Below are 22131 nucleotides of genomic sequence, written 5' to 3'. Positions count from 1 at the left end.
TCCCACCCATCTAGGTCATCACAGAACACCGAGCTGAGCTTCCTGTGCTTTATAGCTCGTTCCCACTGATCTCACAGCTAGTAAGTCCCAAACCTGGAACTTGAACTCAGGTTTGTTGACCTAAAGCTCATGTTTTAGTTATTTTACTCTAGAACAGAGACCGTTCTCCATGTTACCTTATTGGTTACCCATTCTTAATTGAAAATGGTCTCAGAAAGCACCAAGACAAACTTTATAGTAAAACAAACAAAAATAATAATAATCACTGCTACAGATATAAGACAACAGAACATTTTACTCCAACTAACTTCTCCCTTTATTTAAATTCATGATTGTTCACAGTCAACAGCAACTGTGTAGATTTAATGCACTAAAACTGTTAAAACATGCTTTGCTGCACTGTGATAAAACCTCCTAAAAGAATTACTGATAACACATTTCCTTAAATAAAATGTCCAATTTTTAATATTGTCTAATGGTACTGCCCCCTCCCTCTTAAAACCGAATTTTAATGACTACATTTGCTACAAAGAAAGTTAGAAAGGTGCTCAAAAGCAATGATATCCACATTTATTAAATTTTCACTTTATTGTTTAAATACTACCCTTGTTTACATAATTTTCATCATTACTCAACTGCATTAGTTTTCATACACACCCATGAAACATTATATACCTACACCAAATCTAGTAATATGCGTTAAAAATCACTGCTGCATTTAGAAGTAACCTGAGGCACAAAAAAATAGGAAAAAAGCAACAACGTAAGTTGAGTCACCTAAATGTGTTACTGTAAATATTTCATGAATATTGGAAGATTTACAGCTTCCCGTATAACTTTCCCAGGCTGCTGCCGAAGATGGCGGAGGAGCAGGTCCTGGTGCTCGATGGCCGAGGCCATCTCCTGGACCGCCTGGCAGCCATCGTGGCCAAGCAGGTGCGTCTGGGCGGAAAGGTGGTGGTTGTGCGGCTGTGAGGGCATCAGCATTTCTGGCAATTTCTACAGAAGCAAGTTGAAGTACCTGGCCTTCCTCCGCAAGCGGATGGACACCAACCCCTCCGGCGGCCCCTACCACTCCCGAGCCCCCAGCCGCATCTTCTGGCGGACAGTGCGAGGCATGCTGCCCCACAGGACCAAGCGAGGCCAGGCGGCTCGGGACCGCCTCAAGGTGTTTGATGGGATCCCGCCGCCCTATGACAAGAAACAGCGGATGGTGGTTCCTGCCGCCCTCAAGGTTGTGCGTCTGAAGCCTGTGCGGAAGTTTGCCTACCTAGGGCGGCTGGCTCGTGAGGTTGGCTGGAAGTACCAGGCAGTAACAGCCACGCTGGAGGAGAAGAGAAAGGAGAAGGCCGAGATCCACTACCGGAAAAAGAAGCAGCTCCTGAGGCTACGGAAGCAGGACAAAAAGAACATAGAGAAGAAAACTGACAAATTCACAGAGGTCCTCAAGACCCATGGATTCCTAGTCTGAGCGCAATAAAACTGTTTATTCTTAAAAAAAAAAAAAAAAAAAAAATGCTTCCAGTATGGGGGACAAAAACTGTGGAAACAGTTTTTTAAACGAGTGTGTAATATTTTATTTCAAGATATATTTAGTAAACATTCATTTATTTATATACTGGAAAATATAAAATGATAAAAAAGAAATAACTGCAACTTCAGAAGTATGAAAAGTTTAGCCTGTACAAAGGAAAAGAAAATAAATGCTTTTGAATATATGTGTGACTAAGGCAAATAACTTCTCTCTCTGTGTCTTAAATTTATTTTCTGTAAAATAAAATACCTGGAAAAAATGATCATTTTAAGAATTCTACCTCCAGCCAACAATTCCAAATCTCATATATATTAGAAACACAGCAAACATTAAAATGCATTTAACATGGTAATCTGCAACCTCAGTAGAGTGTGATGAATTTACATGTGTTTGTTTATAAAATCACCCAGAGCTTCTGAGTATCTGAAGTATTGTTGTTACTGATGTTCTTTTGTGGATGGCAAGTATATTAAATCCTACAGCCCTGACTTTCTTACTGATTGAAATAAACTAATTGTGGAGCCAGGGCCAAATATCCTTGGTCTTTGTACATCAGGCTGTCTGTTCCCACTGCTGTGCAATGTCTGTTAGGTGTTGGACAAATGAATGGCTAGGCAGAATGTACAAATAAGTACAATGGACTGAATCCCATTGAAGTATGTTTGCATGATTTCCATAAATTTCAATGTGACATAAGTCTAAGCAGAGGCTTTAATTTCAGGCCCACAATCACTGCAAATTTTTCTATATTCTCTGTGTAACATCTGTTGAAAATCTTAGAATAACTGGGAATCACAGTTAAAAACCAAAATTACCAAATCATTTAAATTTTTCATTGAGAATGAATTTAAAGGTCTTAGTTTTAGTTTGTTCTATAACATATGATTTTTTTTTCTTTATTAGGCATTTCAATGTTCACAATTAATGTTTTTTTTTTAAGAAAGAGTAGAGTACAATGTGAAGAAAATGATATTCTCAGATCTTGAATTAGAAAAGCTTAAACACATATTGCCATCCTGGTCCAAAAACTGTATTTGTTCTCAATGCATCATTATGTTCAATTAATAAATTTATTTCAGTATAATATTTTGCTAATTGATGAAAACTTAACAGAAAAATATGTAGAATTCAGGGAGATGGCAACACACTCTTTATGATGTATCCACCACACCATTATTATCAACAACTATCTGAATGTTTAGAGTACAAGGTGTTTACCTGCAGTGTGTTGAGTGGTAAATTTAACATAGTAAAAACGGTCAGTGTAAACTTCCTCTTATTAGCATGAGAGTGACTGCGATCTAAGGTTGGTTCTGTTCTTCCATTCGCTTTTTTCTTCTCTCTCCAGCCATGGAAATACAGCTCAGTTATTTCTGCATGGATGCAAGGTGAATGAGGCTGTCGTTTCTCCTTGCAGTGCTATTTATTACAGGTCACTGACATAATACAGCTATTTTTTAAATTAAAAAAAAAAAGTTATATAGCATTATCTCACCTACTCGGGTATTTGAGAGGAATGTGCAGAGTGTTATTTAGTTATACAGAAATCTGCCAACCGAGAGACATCATCTTGCTTTGAGGGGCCTCCTGCTGGCAAACTGAGCAGCCCTGTTATTATAAGAATTAAAACGCTGCACACTGTATGGAAGAAAACATAACACAATCCTATAGTGTGAAGCTGTCTGGAATTTCAACCTGTAAAAATACATTATTCCAATAAGGACAAAACTTAGAAAACTTCAAAGTGTATCACAAATTGGGATTATCTATGTAGTTTCATTGTTCTCAGCTATGAGATACATACGTTATACATATTTAATGCATAGTTATATTATGCATAATATGACAATATCAGACCTACTTTGATCATAAACCAGTCTAATGCACTAATAAATTAATTGATACGGAATTGATTTTCTAGATAAGTACATCTCAGTTTGCAGTCTGAGAGACAGTGTCTATGCCTAGAAAAATAATCTTAAAAAACAGAATTCTAATCATTGTCTCTGATCTCAACTACAGATATGATAGCAATTAGTTCTTCCTCAATAATGCCCTCACTGCAAATTACATTCAAAAATGAATGTCATTTCTCACTTACACATTACATAATTTCATCTCAGAATTTCCCAAGACCCATCTAAGAGTCCTGGGAAATAACTGAACGTTTAATAGCATCAGGGCTAATAAATATACTTCAACATTTTCATACTTGTAAAAACTACAGAGCATAACACAATGCATTAAGAGAATTGCAGTGATGCATGGAACCAATGAGAATCAAAATATTTGTGTAAAAATAAACATTTGGGGCGCTACAAGGCTCCAGTAGGTACAATTTTGATCCTTGTTGTGAAGGACAACTTTGGCAATTCATTTATACTTCATTATTTCTAAAGAGTTGAGTGAATAGAGAGCTCAAGTTGTTACATGAACTAGTTCATGGTTGAAATACTGTATAGGAATAGGAGGGAGAACTGGCAAAAAGGAATTAACTACTGTGCTGAGGTAATATCTGCTAGCCTAGCCTCTAACTCCTGCTGGAGAAACAGTGATCACGGGAGGGGGTGGGGGGGGGAATATAAGGTCTTAGGACACGAATAGTTGCATGTCAAGCCCTAATCCTAGAGAAGATTTCTTTCACAAGTACTAAGACTATTCCAAATAGGGATCACAGTCAAAAGGGACAGCTGTTTATGACCTCCTCTGAAAATAGTTATTTGGGACTACCACTGCTGCCCTTCTTGCGTGTTCCCAAAATCATGTGCACTGATGTTCCTAATCAAGATTTCTAGTGGAGAGGAATGAAAAACCTATATAACCAGTTTTCCTAAATTTTATTTCTCAAAGTGCAAATAAATCCAGAGAAGCTTGCTATCCTTCCTCTTAGCAATATAACATAGTATAGATCATTCATCCCTGAATTTTTTTAAAAAGTACAATAAATGCTACTCAACTGGAATATTTTAACATTACTATTAGAAACATAAGAAATATGATTTAAACTATGAGTTACAAGGGGTTTTATGTAATATAGGTATACCAAAATTTAATCAAACAATGCATACAACTTCCCAACTCTCTTCTTGGAAAAGCTGCAAAACATCATGTTCTTTTTCAGGAATGTATTGATGGTGACAGTAGCTTTGGTGATATTAAAGCTACTGCATGAAATGATAAAGGGTAAATAAAATGGCTATTGGAAACTGGCCTCACTAAATCTGAGGAAAATAATTCATTTTAAAAATCAATAATTTTCTGCTTTTAAGCTGTATTCATTTCAGGCAGATATGTCCACAGACAACCCATTTTAGTATACTTGCAAAAGCTAAATAAAGGAACAAAATGATTTCAAATAAAACAAAATAAAAGTTAAAAATCCAAAGTGCTACACCCAGGTAAAGACTGTACATTAAATAGCACTGAAGGAAATGAGTGACACAATTAGAATCATAGCAAACTCTTCCTAATGTACAAGTGGAAAAGAGGAAAACTGCTTCCATATTTGGTGATAGGGGTTGGGGCAGGGGGTTAATTCATAAACACATGGAACCCTAACAAATCCTATAGTATTTAAACACAATAATGATATATTTTAAATAAGAAAGGCAAAATTAGTAATAAAACTGATAGAAACTGACTGCCCTTTCTAATGGGAAAGGCTCTCTAGACTGGTTTTTAAGTAGGATATTGACTGGCAGTGAAAGATTAAGACTGCTGTGTAAGAGGAGAATGAGTTGGTCCCTGATTCATGGATGCAGTTAGAACCACTCATGGGTGGAGGACAGCAGGGTCTAAAACAAAAGCCAGCATGGAGTGAGATAAAGGAAGGAGAGACTGGCTGAATGTTACGTGGTGGTCATTTCGTCTCTAGCATTTTCATTTACCCGTTCAATATCCCTGCTTCTCTCATAAACTCAGCATATTGTCTTTCTTTAAACTCAAACCTTGAATGTTAATTACTCTCATTTCCATTACCTCACCACTGAATAGGACTAATCCAAATTACACCACCAAATACCTGGTTAAAGGTTACCATAGTAACAACAATTGTCATTTACAGAATATATTCATGAAGTTTAATCTGCTTATGGTATCTTCATTTAAAATATATCAGGGCATCTTAATTGGATAAATATCCTTTAAAAATTTCTTTGATTCAAATATGCAGATAACACTTTTTTTCTCTAAATTTGTGATCAACCATAGGTTAAAGAGAATGTCATATTAATGATAAATAATAACAAAATCGATGGAGGAAAATCAGTGATATTGACTTGGATTATAGTTTAATACTCCAGTTTCAGTCTGCATTTAAGAAAAAATTACAGTTGTATCTACATGAAATCTCAATCCCAAATTCAACACCTGCATCTAAAAATCATATAAAATTTAAGAAGATTCTGGCATGTGACAATTATTTTGTGTTACTATCTTCACATCTGAATTTTTAGTAATTTAACTGCTACATTAAAAGGTCTTAATTGCAAGAGTATAACTCATAGTGTGTCCCAGAAAGTCTGATAGAACTTAATCACACATCCCCACTGTCTATATTATTCTGAAGCACCACCTGTCAGCTGAGCAACATAATGGCATGTGACAGAGCTTGTGAACCAAATTTCTATCTGTCTCTCAGTCTAAAGACAATAGCCTAAATAAAAATATATTTTTTTATTTCTTATGCTGTAATTCACAGCATCTTTGAAAGTTTCCAGACTGGTAACTAAGAGAAATAACTATTTTCTTGATCTAACTCACTGGCAGTAGGGAGGTTGAGGTTGTTGCCAGAAAGGAAGCAGTCAACTTTAGAAGAGCAAAAACTGCCCTTCCCATTAGTAATACTGTTTTGCGGTGTTCCAATGTTAATCAGCGAGTGAGCACAACTTGCAGAGCCCTGTGAATTAAAAACTTTTTGATGATATGCATAGCCTTTGATTCCTTAAATATCAAAATAAATGTATAAAAACCATGATAGAGGGAAAGAATTTAATAATCACAGCAATTTACAGACTGTCTTCTATGTGGAAAAATCTGTTTAGTATTCGTAGATAGATGTGAAGATTCTGCTCCAGCGTGCAGAAATTTTTCCAAAAATACATTCAGTCATACATTATATTAGTTGTGCCCTATCTTGAAAAGTTTAAATGGCTATAAAATATAACATAAAGAGTTATCTCATGAATTTGATTAAAAACCATTTTCTCTTGAAGGTGCTTTAAAAAACAATAAGGATGAAAGGACAGAGGACTTGAGTTTGCCAGGTAAACATAAATCTTTGGAACAAAACTGTCTCCCTAAGCTCTTTTTTAATACCAAAACTGTAAAAAAAAAGAATATGAAGGAAAAATGATTTCAGAAAACTGCCCCTCACAGGGAGCCAAATTCTTTCCCAAATAGTCTACTTACAGTACTCATGCCTATTCATATACACAATGCTTCTGCAAATCAATACTGCATCACCTGTTTATAAACATAGGACATAGAACTGCTGTTCAAATTATGAGAAAGGGGAAGTCCATGGTCTGCTCATATTTAACATTTTGTAACTTTAACTGTATGATGTTTCTTTTTTTGCTTTTAACTGCCTTAGCTATCATACTACTAATACTATAGTGTACATAATGTAATTAACTTCTGAGCATCTATGTGATAGATACTGTTTTATATGTACTACCTCATTTAATCTTCATAAATATGAGGTTGATCTTAATATTAGATGCCCTTTTTAGATGAGAAAATTGAAGCTTAAAAAGATTAAGAAATTAACCCATCTTCACATGGTTAGTATGCAAACCTGGGCTATTTAATTCTTAAGTCCCTCTATTTAACCTCTACTTCAACTCTTTGCAATATTTCACTTGATATTATCGATTTTAAAAAGTGATTAAACTGGTTACTCTATTTGAAGTGTTATAAATGTACTGAAATTATAATGTGACAATAGAAAAGTAGCATATATTGTTAATATACTTGATCATGTTTCCAAGATTTGCATATTCACAAATATACCTGGTTATTAACAATTATTACGGGTATCAAATAAAATAATTGTTAATGGCCTAAAATAGGTAACAAATGAATCTATATTGTCAATATCCTTCTTAGAGGTTTTAGTTTATTTTCTTATATAAAATATTGCAATTTGGACCATGGAAAATTGATAGTTAGGAGCTTAGGCATTGCTGATTGGCCACCTGCACAGATGTTTCCCATTTGGTAAATTATTAAATCTCTCTAAATTTCTATTTCCTTGACTGTAAAATGAGGACAGTGGTGGCCACGTTGTGTAGACTAGTTGAGATATTGCATGAGAAGTGCTTTAGCACACTTCCTGACACAGTAGTCCTGTAGTAAGTATTAGATATTATGACTTGTTGGCTTTTTATCAATGAAGAATTAGTTGTGTTGTATAGAAATTTATACCAATTAAGATTTAAAAAGCACACTACATAGTGAAAAGAGAAAAGTAAAACGTTGGACTGCTTGAGTCAGAGATACTGGGTAGATCCATGTAGAGATACTCAGCAGGCAGTAGCGACAGGAAGGAGGGGAGCTCTGGAGAGAGGTAAGAGCTCAGAATAACTTACACAGCGTTGAGATGGGGAAGGGATCCAGAAACTGAGACAAAAAGGTAATGAAGAGGACCAAGGCCAGAGAGAAGCTTGAGAAAGACTTGTTGAGTGGGTTATCTTCATTCACTGCCGCTTTAAAGATGGATAACCAAAATCTTAAGTCTAAAGTATACCCAATAGTAGCCAAGTAGATTGTTAGAATATTATCTCTGTTGAGAACTGACTCTGTGATCTTGGCCAGTTATGTCATTCTGAGTCTCAGTTTCCTTATCTTTAAAATGGAGTTAATACCGCCTACCATGCAGATTTTAGGGAACACTGGAACTAATGCGTAAAAGTACCAGCACAGTCACAGTGCTCGCTGCAGAGGAAGCATTAAAATGGATATAGCCTGAGACAGGAGAGGTGGTAAATCAGAAAGACTTAAGGCAGAAGGTATATAAGGTATATAACAGGAATGCAGTTTTCATACCAGGAGAACCTAAAAGAATGTTAAAAGAATGGCAACAAAAGAAAAAAGCAAACATTTCATTTAGTGTAGATCTTACAGTATAGATACAAAATAGGTAGTAAAAGAGATGGAAATGTCAAAGGCCTTGAAGAAAAATATTTCCTAAGCAGACTGAGAAAGGTTTACTTTATTTGTAACCAACTGAAGCATGCGTATGTGCCTTCATCTTTTTATTTCCTTTTGATTTTTCAGTCCCTTTAGAAAAGTGCTTCTCTTTTGCTCTGATTTCTTAACACTTTACCCTCCACTCAGAACTAGAGGCCTATTTTTCTAACTTCCTGCCCTGCCTATGTCCTCACCTTCTTATATATGTTTCTCCCTCTGGTTAAGTTAAACCCAGTCTTATAAATACCTGCTGGCATAAACCCAGAAACACAATGAAACATTTGTATACTTTTATTCTGTATCATGTGGTTTTTACAATTGAGAATGATTTATTTGTGATAGTACATTACATTAGAGGTATGAAGGTCTAACGTAAAGACTACTGAGAAAAAATAAGAGCAAAGTATTTTATATTTAAGGAAACCAAACTTTAAAATATCCTTCACATATCCACAAATCTATTAAGGACAGGTAGATGGTGAAAAGCATTTGGGTGGGAATCCCAGTCACAGAGACAGAGAGTGTGGCTTTCACTGCCTCTATTTTTCAGAGACCAGGAAAGGATATTTGGGCATGACGTGCTTGTGACAGACCCTCAGGGTGGGAAGGGCCCTCAGTGGCCACGGAACCCAATCCCTACTCCCAACATCACTGACCAGTTGTTCTTCAGCTGCCTCATTCATTCTTTATCATCACAGAAGAGGTTAGGTAAGACTTTACCACCCCACACACATGAAGGAACTCACCACCTCCCAGGACAGACCATTCCAACTTTGGGACGCTCTAACTGTGAGAAACTCCTCGATGGTGTTCAACCGAAATCTGACACCTTACAATTTCAAACAGCTGCTAATGTTTCTGTTCTCCAAGGCTACACAGAACAGTGCTAATCCCTCTTATGTGTAACAGCCCTCCAACTCTTGAAGATAGTTATCATGTCCCCTTTCCAAGCCTCCTCTTTTCCATGCCTGGCATCTCCTTCTTTCTTTAATCATTCTTCAAATGAAGTGGAACTACATTATTTTGTTGTAAATATAGTTTTCTTTGTAAAATAATAAATCACATGTCCAAATGAAGTTACCAAGAGTATCATAATTAAGCTGATATTCACAACTTCTTTCACAATATTACATTTTAATCATGTAAAAAAAATTTTAATTGAATGTTTTCTTATCCACCACAAATGAAAGGAGTATATGCGGTGCCCTCAAGGGACAGACTCATATCTTACGTGACAATACACACTCGTGGGGCAGCTGACACCTTGCCAGATAAGCTGTTCATTCTGATTAATAATATAAGCATGTAATATGTTTATTCCCACATAGTTATGGCAATCGCAAATTCAAATTGTTGTGATTCTTCAGCAGCCCAATTTAAAGACACACATCACACATCAGCACCTGCCTCACTCTCAGGAAAATTCACAGCATCTGCTTTATTTGAGTCCTTTGGCCTGCCTCATTCACATGATTTGCTCCTAGGTTAATTCAATTGCGAACCGGTGACATCCTGTCTATTGTTTTTAAGCCACTTCTTTCCAAACTTCAAGTCAAATCATTAGTACCTAAACTGTGATACACAACTTAGAAACATGCCTCCTTCATACCGGTTAATACTTAATGGCGGCAAAGTTAGTATGATACTGTTCACATTCCTATTATTTTAAAATACTTATGGCAAAATTTTTATTACGTGTAAGAGTAACATTCATAGTATTTAGTGACCATCCCAGCAAAAACACATAAGAATGGATCACAGTATATGCCAAAGTAGAGATCTGAAGGTCCCTGATTGTGTCAGATATTAATTCTTCAGTTGTTTGATCTGGGAAAGTCTGAGGGAGGGGTGCCAGGGGAGGGCTCTGGGAAAGCCGATCAGTAGGAATATATTTTAATATTTTATCAAACAATAAAAGCATAAGGAACATAGCACTTGGATACTAGTCCTGGTAATGGAATATACTTTGTTGCTCATACCCTTACACAAAGGTTTCTAGGATTTTGAAAAAGCCAAACAAAAGTCTCAACATTCTTACTAGAAATAAAAAAGACATAAAAGTTATTTTTTCATATATTTGAGTAGGAAGCATTGAAAAGCATTTGATCTTGACCTGCTATGAAATCAAAGACGTCTTTAGCTTAAAACCTTCGTGTGCTATATCAACATATATACAATTACTACAGACTTTAATCAAGAGAGAAGCTGTCTGAAAAAATTAACCTTGAAATAACCACTGAAAATATGATGAGATGAACAATTCATGAATATGAGAATTATTCTCTATAGTGAGCTTGATTATGGAGAACGCAGTCTTGAGCCATGACAAAGCTCTAGCAGGTATATAAATAATACTATAACTTTTTAGATACCTTTACAATACACTATGATAGAAAAGACTTTTGTGATGTTTTTTGAGATATTCTCAAACATGGATATTACTGTCCAAATTCCTGGCTTTTTCTAGGATCACGTTTCCATCAAGTGTTACATGTTTTATGACATTTTTTTCAGACAAGTTAGTCTCACTTAGGAATTCATTAAAATTTATTCTTTTGGATGATGACACTTTTTTACAAAGACCAAGATTTGGGTTTTTTGTGTATTTTGTTTTATAGCCACTTCCTGATAATTACAGTGGATCTCTTCCTGTTGGCTTATCCAGCAGATGAATGACTAGTTCCAGAATATGCATCTAACCACATACCAGATTTGAATCAGAAAATTATCATAAAATGGGACTTCTTATTCACTCACAAATAGTCAAAATCCTTAAATATCCCAAGCCCAGTATATATGTCCGTGAAACAAAGATATTTTGGATGTTTTGACATATTTTATTTTCAGCAGACCTGGAACAATTGAAATATTTTTGTTTTTTCCCTTTTTCTCATTAATAAATCTACCTTCACAGTGCTCATCCTGCCAGTGAGAAATGTGGTACTTAACAGAAATTTATTTTTATACAGCCTATAAATGTTGAGTGAAAGCTGTTAAACTGTGGGAGACAAACTTCATCTGTACCTTTTCAAAGAGTGGCTGAGTCAGTTTGTAGGAGTGAAACAGCATGTATCAGATCTAAATTTGCTAAACAAAATTAGCTGCCTGCCATTCTGTTTGTCTTATCTCTTTCTCTGGCCCATGGTGTGCTAATTCTGGCCACAAGCAATATAGTAAGTACAGAAAAAATAATAAATGTCCTTTTCATCAACAGTTACATAAAATGTTTTGTCTATTTCAATTTATCTCAAAGTTTTTATATTTTCATATTTCATTCTGCACTTAAAAAAGAAAAGAAAAGGAAAAGGCCACTAAAGAATTGTATCTGAATACCAATCACTTCAGTTTCCATTAATTCCAAGTACACTTTTAGAGGTTTCGATATATCACCAGGGACAATGGGGCTGCTAAATTTGAAGTTAAAACAACTGGGAAATATTAACTGTTTAGCTGATATATTTACACAGTAAAAGTATGACTTGAAATACTAATCCTTTTATTGTTACTTAAATGTGTTAATATATTAGTAGTTAAAATATTACCAAATATCTGAGCTGAGTACTGATTTTACTTTAGATGCTTTGTTTCATTCACAGCTAATAATGTCTATTGTAGTTAAAATGGTCACATTTAACATAGTCAGAGGGTAAAAGTCAAAGATAGATTTTTTTTTTTTAACTGTGCTAAATAACAAATGATTAAAAATTCAATGAGCTGTATTTCAAGTGGTAGGGCCTTAGTAATATAGTTTTTATATACCAAAAGTGACATGATTCTTTTAAATCACAACATTATAAACCAACCATTATGAACTACAGAATTGCATAAGAGACAGCATTACATGACCCATTTAAAAAACATGGTATCAAGAAAATATATATATACCTGGATGAGGCATGTTCATATTCAGAGTGGAAATATTTTGAAAATTATCTCTACAGACTACATTATTTCATCCAAAGATATACTGAAGTGCTTTATAGTGTGATTTTACTCTTTATGACAATTTTTTTCTCAAAACAATGCATTCTTCTACATTAATAGTAGACGCTAGCTACGTGCAGTAGGAAAAAACATTAAAAATTATATGACACCCAAAATTCACACTAAATGAGAAATAATATGACTTCTTAAAATGTATAATTTTCAAACATAGGCAGAAGTACCATAAAGTTTTTTGTAAAAGGCTTCAGCTTCAGAGCCCCTCTCTTCCATTGGTGCCTCCCAAGGACCTGTACTTAATTTGTATTTTTATTTCTGTATCGTTTTTTAAAGAGGTTCCCCAAACTGCATAAATGCAGGTCCCAACATCTTGGAAATGCCCCTGCTTTGAAGTTTTCTCAAGAAGACAAGGCTTATATGATGATTTCCTTAATACATACAACACACCACACACACACACACACACACACACACACACACACACACACACACACGCACAAAAAGACCTCTGGAGAATAGAAAGGATGAGGAGAAATGCAGAGTAATCCAAAGGAGGACTCCTCGAATGATAGATTTATTGGATAAGTTTCTTCAAATGGCTCCAGGGAAAGTATAAAGAGCCGTTGACCTGAAGGCAGAAGGATTTGGTGCGCTGAGCATCCTTTTCTCCCACAGTGGGGCAGGTAGAGTAGAGGAGCCACGCCTTTCAGAGGGTCACTAGCTCCTGTGGCTGGAGAAGGCATGAAAGAGGAGGAGCAGCAGACGGCAGAGGCAGCTGGCTCAGAACACGGCAGACATGTAACTGCACCGACGGATGCACCAGTCAGGCTTCACCCTTACAAATTGCTTCTTTATATCTCTATTTCCTCGTTTACAAAGTAGGAACAATGATCCCTGACTCAAAGTTTCTTCTCAGGGATTCTTAAAGGAAAAACAATCAGGAAAGTTCTAAGAAATTTTTCAGACAGAGGTACTAATGTCTCCATATGCAATTTTCTCATTAATAGATTACTCTGCAGACTGTTAGGTAAGTTGTGAAGTTACATTAACTCTTTCAGGACGTTATAAATTAAGGTACACTTAGGGCACCACAGTGACCTAGAAAGGTTGACAGTTTCTTGGAATCTGATAACCTGAGAAGAAATGCCTGGAAGAGCATTTTCCCTGGTAGAATCTGACCAGGGAAAATCTATAAATACTATAATCATTTCACCAATTTTCAGAATGCAGAGTGAATCATCTAAGAGTAGCTAAGAGAATCCCAGTCACCTCTCAGTACAGTTATGCTGCAAGTATTTCTTTTATAGGATCCTTTTCAAATGGGAGGCATATATCTAGTTGTCTATTTTAAGATACTGAGAAATCTTAGTATTAACAAAGTTGTGTTATTACAAACATCTCGGAATAGAAAATGCCACATTCTGTCTGGAACCCTTTTTTCATGAAATCCTTATTAGCATTTCTCTGGAGGCAAATTCCTCCCAAGAGTTCGGAAAAATCACTTAATAACATATTTTTTTATATTGTGTTTCACTGGTCTCATCTGTCCTTCTTTAAAAGAAAGGGGAAATCTAGCATCTTGAGCTTCTTATATGTCCTCCTCAGTGCCTAACACAGTCCTCAAACACACTGATAGGTCAGTACATGTTTACTGCTTAAACTGATTAAAATTTTAAAATAAGAGATAAGTAAGAAAAGCAAAGTAATGGTCACATAAAAATAGTATGCTACAAGACAGTTACATGTTTAAGAATGGTATTTATATATCTTTAACTCACCAAAAATAAAACAAATATACTTGGTACCAAATTATGAGCAGACTCTAAAAATGGGAATGAGGACAAATGATATACTCTTGGAAACACTCCATTGAAAGAAATACCCTAGGAAGCTCAAGAAAGCAACTAAGGAAATTCCCAAGGTAAACATGTCTAATATCTATTATTAGGAATTCTATAATTATGTTTTTAAAACAGCTTACTTTGTGCACTTATATGGTTTAATTATAAATAATAACCATCCGTGAATGAGCTTAAAATTGTTTCAGCAAATGTATGTTATTCTTTCATTTAAAAAAATATTTTTAAAGAGCTTACCATGTATGTGGCACCTCATTAGTCTCTGCAGGGTTTGATAAAAATGTTTGCTCTTAAAAAGTTAAAACTATAGAATGGTTTAAGATTAAATGCAGATAGGTGGTACAGATAAGGATTATAGATTAGGGTAGCAAATGAAGGAAAATCTAATGAAGAGGTATGATTTAATACAGAACTGGAAAGATTCAACAGTTTGGACAGGGAGGGCAACCAAGGGAGCCATGAATTCCAGGGAGAGGGGTCAGCAAAAGGAAAGACAGCAAGCAAGGCTCTGGAATACTGACTAGGTCAGCCTGGTTCTTAGACAGAATACATCTTAAGAAACTCTTAAGACTGGATCAAAAAGGAAACTGAAGACTATTTTAACAGGCTTTGAACTCTGCAATGGGAATCCATTGAAGGCTTCTGAATAGAAACTAGGATAATAAAAGTATTATATTAGCAATGGTCATCTGGCAGTGACAAGAGGAAGTCTTGGAGGTAAAAGGACATCGAACAAGGGGATGAGTAAAGAGGATCTTGCAGTAGCCTGCTCTGAGTTTTTAATGACTTGATGAGGTCAACAAAAGTCTTAGGGAATAGATTTTAATAAGCCATACAATCAAATTTCCTTTGGGGGGAAAAAAAAACTTGTTTAACTGCTCTAGTTCTAGATAAAATGATCAGACAACAGGAACTCTTAAAAATGAAAGTGTGTGTCTAAAAGAAATATTATTCTGTTTTATTTTTATTTGGTTTTCATAGGTTCCCATAGGAAAAAAAAAAATCTCATATTCTCATATCCTCTAAGCCTACAGGGAAGAATAGGAAATAAAGACAAAAAAAGTTTTTAGTAAAAGGAGAGTTCGCTTAAAGCAAAATGCCATCCATGACTTCAATTAGGCATCCCCTGCTAGTGATGGGGACTCATCTTGAAATAGAGGATTGCATAACTTATTACTCAAGCTATAACCATACTAGACATAGTCATAGAACCTAGAGAATCTGTTGTCATTTTTTCACTCCTAACCAGCCATGAGATATCCTCAGCACATCATAGAAGACCAGCAGACACATTTTTTGAGAGCAGGTTTACAATCCCCATTAGTATCCTAAAAGCTTAAAACTTGGATGTCCACCTAACCCATGTGCATATGGGACTAGACATAAGTAAAGGTCAGAAGAGTAGTAAAGATATGGTAGGTAAAATTTATTATTTACAAGTCTGATCTTTTTGGAAAATAAAGGAGTGCTTACTGCACCCTTCATTTTCTTCTCTCTAAACACTTTTAGACAACGTTCCCAATGAAATATAGAACATTCATAGAGCCTTGATTCCTATTACTTTAACTCTCTGGATTGAGAAACTGAGTCTTATATATTCTTATTCGTGTTTAGTATGCTTCAGTAACCCCCACAATATTGGAAATAACATGATTAACAGTAATGATCCTGAGCTAGCTCTCAAGGGAGAAGTTTAATGATACTGCAGAGGACGTTTCCTCGTGCCTATGTTAACGTTTTACAGAGGGGGACCCATTTTTATCGCAAATTCCTAACAGGAAGTGACTCTTCCTGCCAAAACAGGTTTAAACCTCCCTTCTGTCACTATCCCCCATGAGAATGCTGATCATGTCCGAGAAACCTCTGGCGCTTTAGAGAAGTCAGGGACAACCAGAGAGAGTTAAGGTTAAATCAACAACATTCAAAGTCACAAGGACCAGAGGCAGCATCTTGCAGAAGCCAACTAGAAGGAGGCAAGTGCACCACAGAAGTAAATTTATAAAGTCTTAGTACTTAAAGCTTAGCTTATGCACTTGTGCAAAGAATAACTGTGATCCTAGTAGGGCCTGAAGAAAGATGAGGACCCAACAAGATCAGTGGTTAAGATAAAGAACCTTGCATCTAAGGATGGGCCTGGATCAATCTGAAGTATTCCCATGGATTTGCTAGTTAAGGATCCCAAGCAACTAACTGGTCATGAAGAACCCATTGTTTACCCTTTATAATCCATTTTCTTAAAGCATGCATACTACTTAATACAGAATGAAGAAATAACCATTCTCTACTTATTGGTCATCTTCACAAAGTCACAGGTAAAAGAAACTCTTGAAGGCACTGTTATAAACAGATACTACCATCGGCAACACTTACCTGACTTTCAGGGTCAAAATTCTACGTCCAGAATACGCACTACCAGGTGAATAGATCATCTTACAGAACTACACCTTAACAAAGTTTGCTATATTTCTTTAATCTTAAGGTGCTGTAAGTTATAAATGTAATCAATGATTATTCTTAAATATAAACTAAAGATGATGATCCTACAGTCTTCCCCTTGAAAAGAACTTCGCAGTCTGATAATTAAGCCCATGGCTCCAATCCATTTGTTTTCATTCAATCTTCCAATACTCTTTAAAAATAACCCAACCTTAAACTTTATTCTTTTTTTTTTTAAGTGTCTGCAACTTTTCAAGTACTTCTGTGTACGTTAAAATGATAGGAGTGTTGGGAACTGCCAACTAATTTATATTACCTAACTTCTCTGGGCTCCCAGTTTCCTCAGCTAGAAAATAAAAGGTGTGGACTAGATGAGTGGTTTTTAAATAGTGCTAGATTTCTGTAAAGCCAGCGCAGGAGAGTAGACACCAGAGTGGGAGAAAAGTGGGAGAGTGCCAAAGGCAGGGGGCACAAAGCTGGCTTCTCGACGAAGCTTTAACAAAAGACTTCTCCTTTCACCCTTTTACCTGTTTTAGATACCAGGGTTACACACATAAATTCACTTGAAAAAAAAGAGGTTCCTTTATAAAAATAATTGAAAACCAATGCATTTCTTTTTTCTAAAAAGTCTATTCTTTTTCTGTCTAGCTGAATCATTAAAAACATTCAAGATGTTAACTGTTTAAGTATTACTTTCAGCTATACTGATAGAGATGAGGAAATTGAGACACAAAGCAAGAAGTCTAACCTAAGATCACAGAGACAATGATTGTATGACCAGAATCTAATTCCCCTAATTTCTATTCTGCTGCTTTATTCTGTAGCATTCCACAACAGCAGGGCTGCTGCTGCACTACTGATAGCTCAGGCGTGCACCATTCCCATTAAATTCTATGTGGCTGCCGCCCCCTGGAGTTGTGCCAAGCAACAGGCCTGCAAAGCAATCACGTATTTAAAATGAAAATAACTATAAAACAATTACTACCTGTTCAAAAAAGCAGTTTAGAATTAGGACCCCAAATACCATATATTTCACCTCTATGTTATAAAAGTGAGACAGTTCTCGTCCCTCTTGAAAAATTAGTACAAATAGAAAGCACCAGTTGAAGCGTCAAATATTACAACAAGAAAGTGGCTTTAAAGCTTTGATTAAAGCATTGGAAAATAGGTCAATTTATTTAATAAACATGTCAGAATTATCAACAACTCGGAAAAACCCAAATAAGACAAAATCTAAAGAGACCATAGAGCAATTCGGAAAAGTAGTATTTTGGGGAAATGGTCTTCAAATACAAATTCTTTAGACTTAATAATCTCTTTATTTCCTTTAGGCAGGTGCTCTTCTGACAGCAATGGTCTGTTAGAGAGCTTACATTATGTTTATTAACATATGTGTTCATGTTTTAAATATATCAACTAACTCATTACTGGGATGTATCTCAATATCACAGAAGGCTTTAAAGCCATTTTTCAGAAAAGGGCTATACAGTGGAGAAATAGAGAATGCATTACATGCATTTTCCCCTCAGGCATGCAAGCCAAGTCACAAAGACATGGAGTGAGTTGCTCAAGGTATTAAAAAGAAACTGGAGGAACGATGTCCCTCCAATATAGAAATCCTGATTTGAACCACCTGGCTATGTCCTGTGTCACACTTAGTCACACAATAGGTAGGCAAAATCTCCTTCAAATTACGTAGAAAAGCTACAGTTTCAGGAAACACTGATCTAAGATCTTTTCTATTTAAAAAAATAAAATAAAATTGAGGGATTATTTGTCATTATAAACTGTAAATTTCAGTCAGTAGGAATACTAGAAGGCATGAAAAGTAAGGTTTTACTTTAACTGTCTAATATTTATATTAATTCAGGAAATGAGTACTAGATAAAGACGCAATTTGGTTCCATATGGTCAAATGTAACATAGTAGAACATTTCTAAAATGATATAACCTGGAGAAAAGTTTATAATTTGATTAAATTCTGCCCTGCAACCATACTCAGTAGATCACTGTCAAAGATAACAGTGGAATATGCTTGACAATTAACTTTTGTAGAACAGCTATAGTCTTAAACATTCATAAGCTAATTTCAAGGTAAATATTAACATCTCGCCCTATAAAGCAGTATCTCTTAAAGGGGTGAAATCAAACAGCAAGTGCCAAAAAGTCTGCAGGTAAGAGAACATCTTTTTTGATCATTTGCTTCCTTTATGTTAGAGGCACTTACAATTTACACATGGATATCCAACAGCAGCAGGACACCGTAAAATAAAGCAAAAACTTGTTGCTATTGTTAATATATGCTAAATTTTTTAAATAACTGGATTGAAATAATACTGAAAACGATACCACTTTAAAACACTGCCATGTTTAAGACACACTAATTCAATTTATTTTCTAAAATGTGCACCTTACATAGTCATTAATCTCAAGGTGGCTCTAATCACAAGGCTTCAGAGCATATTTAGATAGAGCACATTTCCTTGCATCCCTAGCATCTTTTAAACGGCAGCAGTCTACCTCCCTCCTTTGGTCAAGAGGGCACAAGAGGGAGAGAGAAAGGGAAAAGGGGACTTCTCTGTAGAAAGATTTGGCCTTGGAGTCAGGGTTTTTGAGATGTGCTAGTGATCTTGGATCGATGCCTTTTTATTTTCTTTCAGGAATAAATCTGAGCAATGGAATGGCTTGCGATTGTCCAGCCAACCAGCCATATCAGATTTATCAGAAAGAAAGAATGAAAACTGGCTCAGAGGACTCCTGCAGTGCCTGAGTGGCAGGTTGCTGGGAAAGGCACACACAAAAAGAATATCCTTAGTGATGATGTGGAAAACATATATTCATATGTGTAAACTCAATAAATAATAAGACGTAAAAAGGAATCCATAGTAATGGAAAAGGTAAATGCATAAGACAGATGATAAATAGAACTTCTATTTAAGAACCAAAGGGATGAAAGCTCATGAATACTAGATATTTGAATCCACTTTAAGGAGAAAATATGATTTTTCCTCAAATGAATGCAAACTCCAAAAATCAGCCAATGCAAACTTAGTGTTCTCAGGTTAGAGCAAAAAATACGTAAATCTTCCATGAAGGGCATGCCCTGGTAAATATTCTAATGCAATTTCTTAATTAAGACACATATTCAGTGACTAAATGAAAATTATACATATAAAGGAGTAAGTACCCTGATTTTCAAAAAATTTGACTTTCTATGCATGTATGATTAAAAAAAAAAAAGGAGTCTGTTTTGAGAGAAAAAAATCAGAAATCAAGGAATCATGACACAACCAGAGTCATTCAATTTTATCATATCAGTCCACATTATGGTATATTCAAGTGATCTGCAGTCACAATACGTATAAATTTATTTGGAAGCATTCTGAAGAAAAAAAATTATACCTTAGTCTAAAAAGGCTCCTTTTACATATATAAGAATTTCAAAATTGAAAGAAAAAAAGGGAAACTGTACCCATGGGTGTGCTTACAGTAAATACATGTAGGGAGAGAACTGATTTTTTTTTAATTATATTGAACATCTTTTCATCATTTAACTAAGTTTTATTAACCTTTTTCTTCTCAAATGTAAAAAAAAAACTAATTTTGGAGATATATCTTAAATACATAGGAAAAATGTATGTTCTTTTATAGAATGAAAAGCAGGACCTAGTTACTTGCAAATAAAAAAATGGGAACTGAACTTGTTCATATCTACTAAGGTATGTAAGAGCATCACTTCAGTACTACTACATTTACATACATATATTGTACTTCAACACAAAGGTGATACTGATTATTTTTCCATCGTACCAGGAAGACAGAAATTTTGGAATTCTTTTTGGTGGTAAAGGCTTTATAACAGCCACATAAAGGGCCTTTGACTATAATATTTCTAGATAAAATAAATCACTGGAAATGAGACAAAGCCCTTCAGAATTACTATCAAAAAAAAAAACTGTCTTCTCTAAAGTTGATTTTTTTTTTCCAAGCAAAAGAGGAAAAATAAAAACAGGTCCTCTTCAGTTACAATTATTTTAATAAATATCTTAGATCTATACAACAGAATCCTGCCCCTCCCATATTTTTATTCTGTTCACATAGAGCAGTAAATAAGGTGCATTCCTTCTGCTTCTTAAGAAATTAGCATTTCAAAAATATGCCACTTTCCCCTGAACTCCAAGCGTGTCTAATAATGCGAGAAGCAGATTGTCTTCCCTCGTTTCCTTAATTTGTTTCATCTAAAAGCAATTCACTCAACATCTTGTCGCCCTCTGGCAGCTTAGTTTACTTATCCGCACTTAATTTCTCGTTTGGACCAAAACAAACTCCTCCAAACTGCTACTGACTGCTAACCGCAAGAGGGGAGACACGCAATATGTATTTACTTGGGAACATACAGCCATAGGTACGTAGCCACGAACACACGCAGAGCCTCACTCATACCCCAGAATGTAAGTTGGTTTTCTAAAAGCACTACATTAAAACCAGCTGAACTTTCCCTGCCAGGTGCGGCAGGGCGGGGGTGGGGAAGAGCAAAAAAAGAAGTCCCGGGGGCATTTGCAGTTTCCAGTGGATCACCTTAGCGTGCGTGTTGCAATTACACCAGGGATGCACCCGAGAGCTTTTCTTTGTGCGGCCCTTTCATCTAGATCACTTTGTGTTTCGAACAAGGGAGGCTCGCCTTTGTGCCCCCAGAATTTCAAGTACAGAGTCAGACACGGAACAACAATGGCACGCTAATCCTCGCGCACTAAATGGGCTCACTTGTGGGCCTGACAATTCACGCGGGGAAGCGAGAAGCGACCAGCGAGAGCGCGAGCTGGTGTCGCCTGAGACGGGGAAGAGGACAGCTGCAGAACTAATTTGGATTACATTCCTTGCAGAAATTCTGAAAAGGGCTTTTCGGCATAGCTCAACCCCGAGCCGCACAGTTAATACCAAATTGCTGCGGACTCGGAGCCGGGTCCCCCAGCGGCTGAGGCTGCACCAGACGGCCCCCAGTAGGTCTCCTTGCAGAAATTCCTCTCGGCTAAGCTTGCGTGTCAGTCGCAACTGCTTTTGAATGGGTCAATGTGCATAATCAACCCATTGAGGGGAAATATGAAGGGACTCCGAGTGGGGAGGGAGATAAAAAAGGGATGTATCTAAGAGGCCGCTTGGAATCTCAAA

The 22131-nt window shown here is 35.9% G+C and overlaps 1 protein-coding gene and 1 pseudogene across 2 annotated transcripts in view; one reads left to right on the top strand and one right to left on the bottom strand.

The window, feature by feature from the left end:
• ERBB4 (erb-b2 receptor tyrosine kinase 4) overlaps positions 1–22131 on the bottom strand; it is a 1231960-nt gene that overhangs the window by 1099647 nt on the left and 110182 nt on the right. The window lies entirely within an intron of this gene.
• On the top strand, positions 70–12031 carry LOC309630745 (large ribosomal subunit protein uL13 pseudogene; annotated as a pseudogene). The gene has a single exon. The product of its transcript is annotated as a large ribosomal subunit protein uL13 pseudogene (transcript).

The sequence above is a fragment of the Balaenoptera borealis genome (genome assembly GCF_965194805.1).
Source record: "Balaenoptera borealis genome assembly, chromosome: 6".
Lineage (NCBI taxonomy): Eukaryota > Metazoa > Chordata > Mammalia > Artiodactyla > Balaenopteridae > Balaenoptera > Balaenoptera borealis.
Note: the sequence above shows the minus strand (reverse complement) of the source record. Positions and strands in the feature narration are given on the sequence as shown.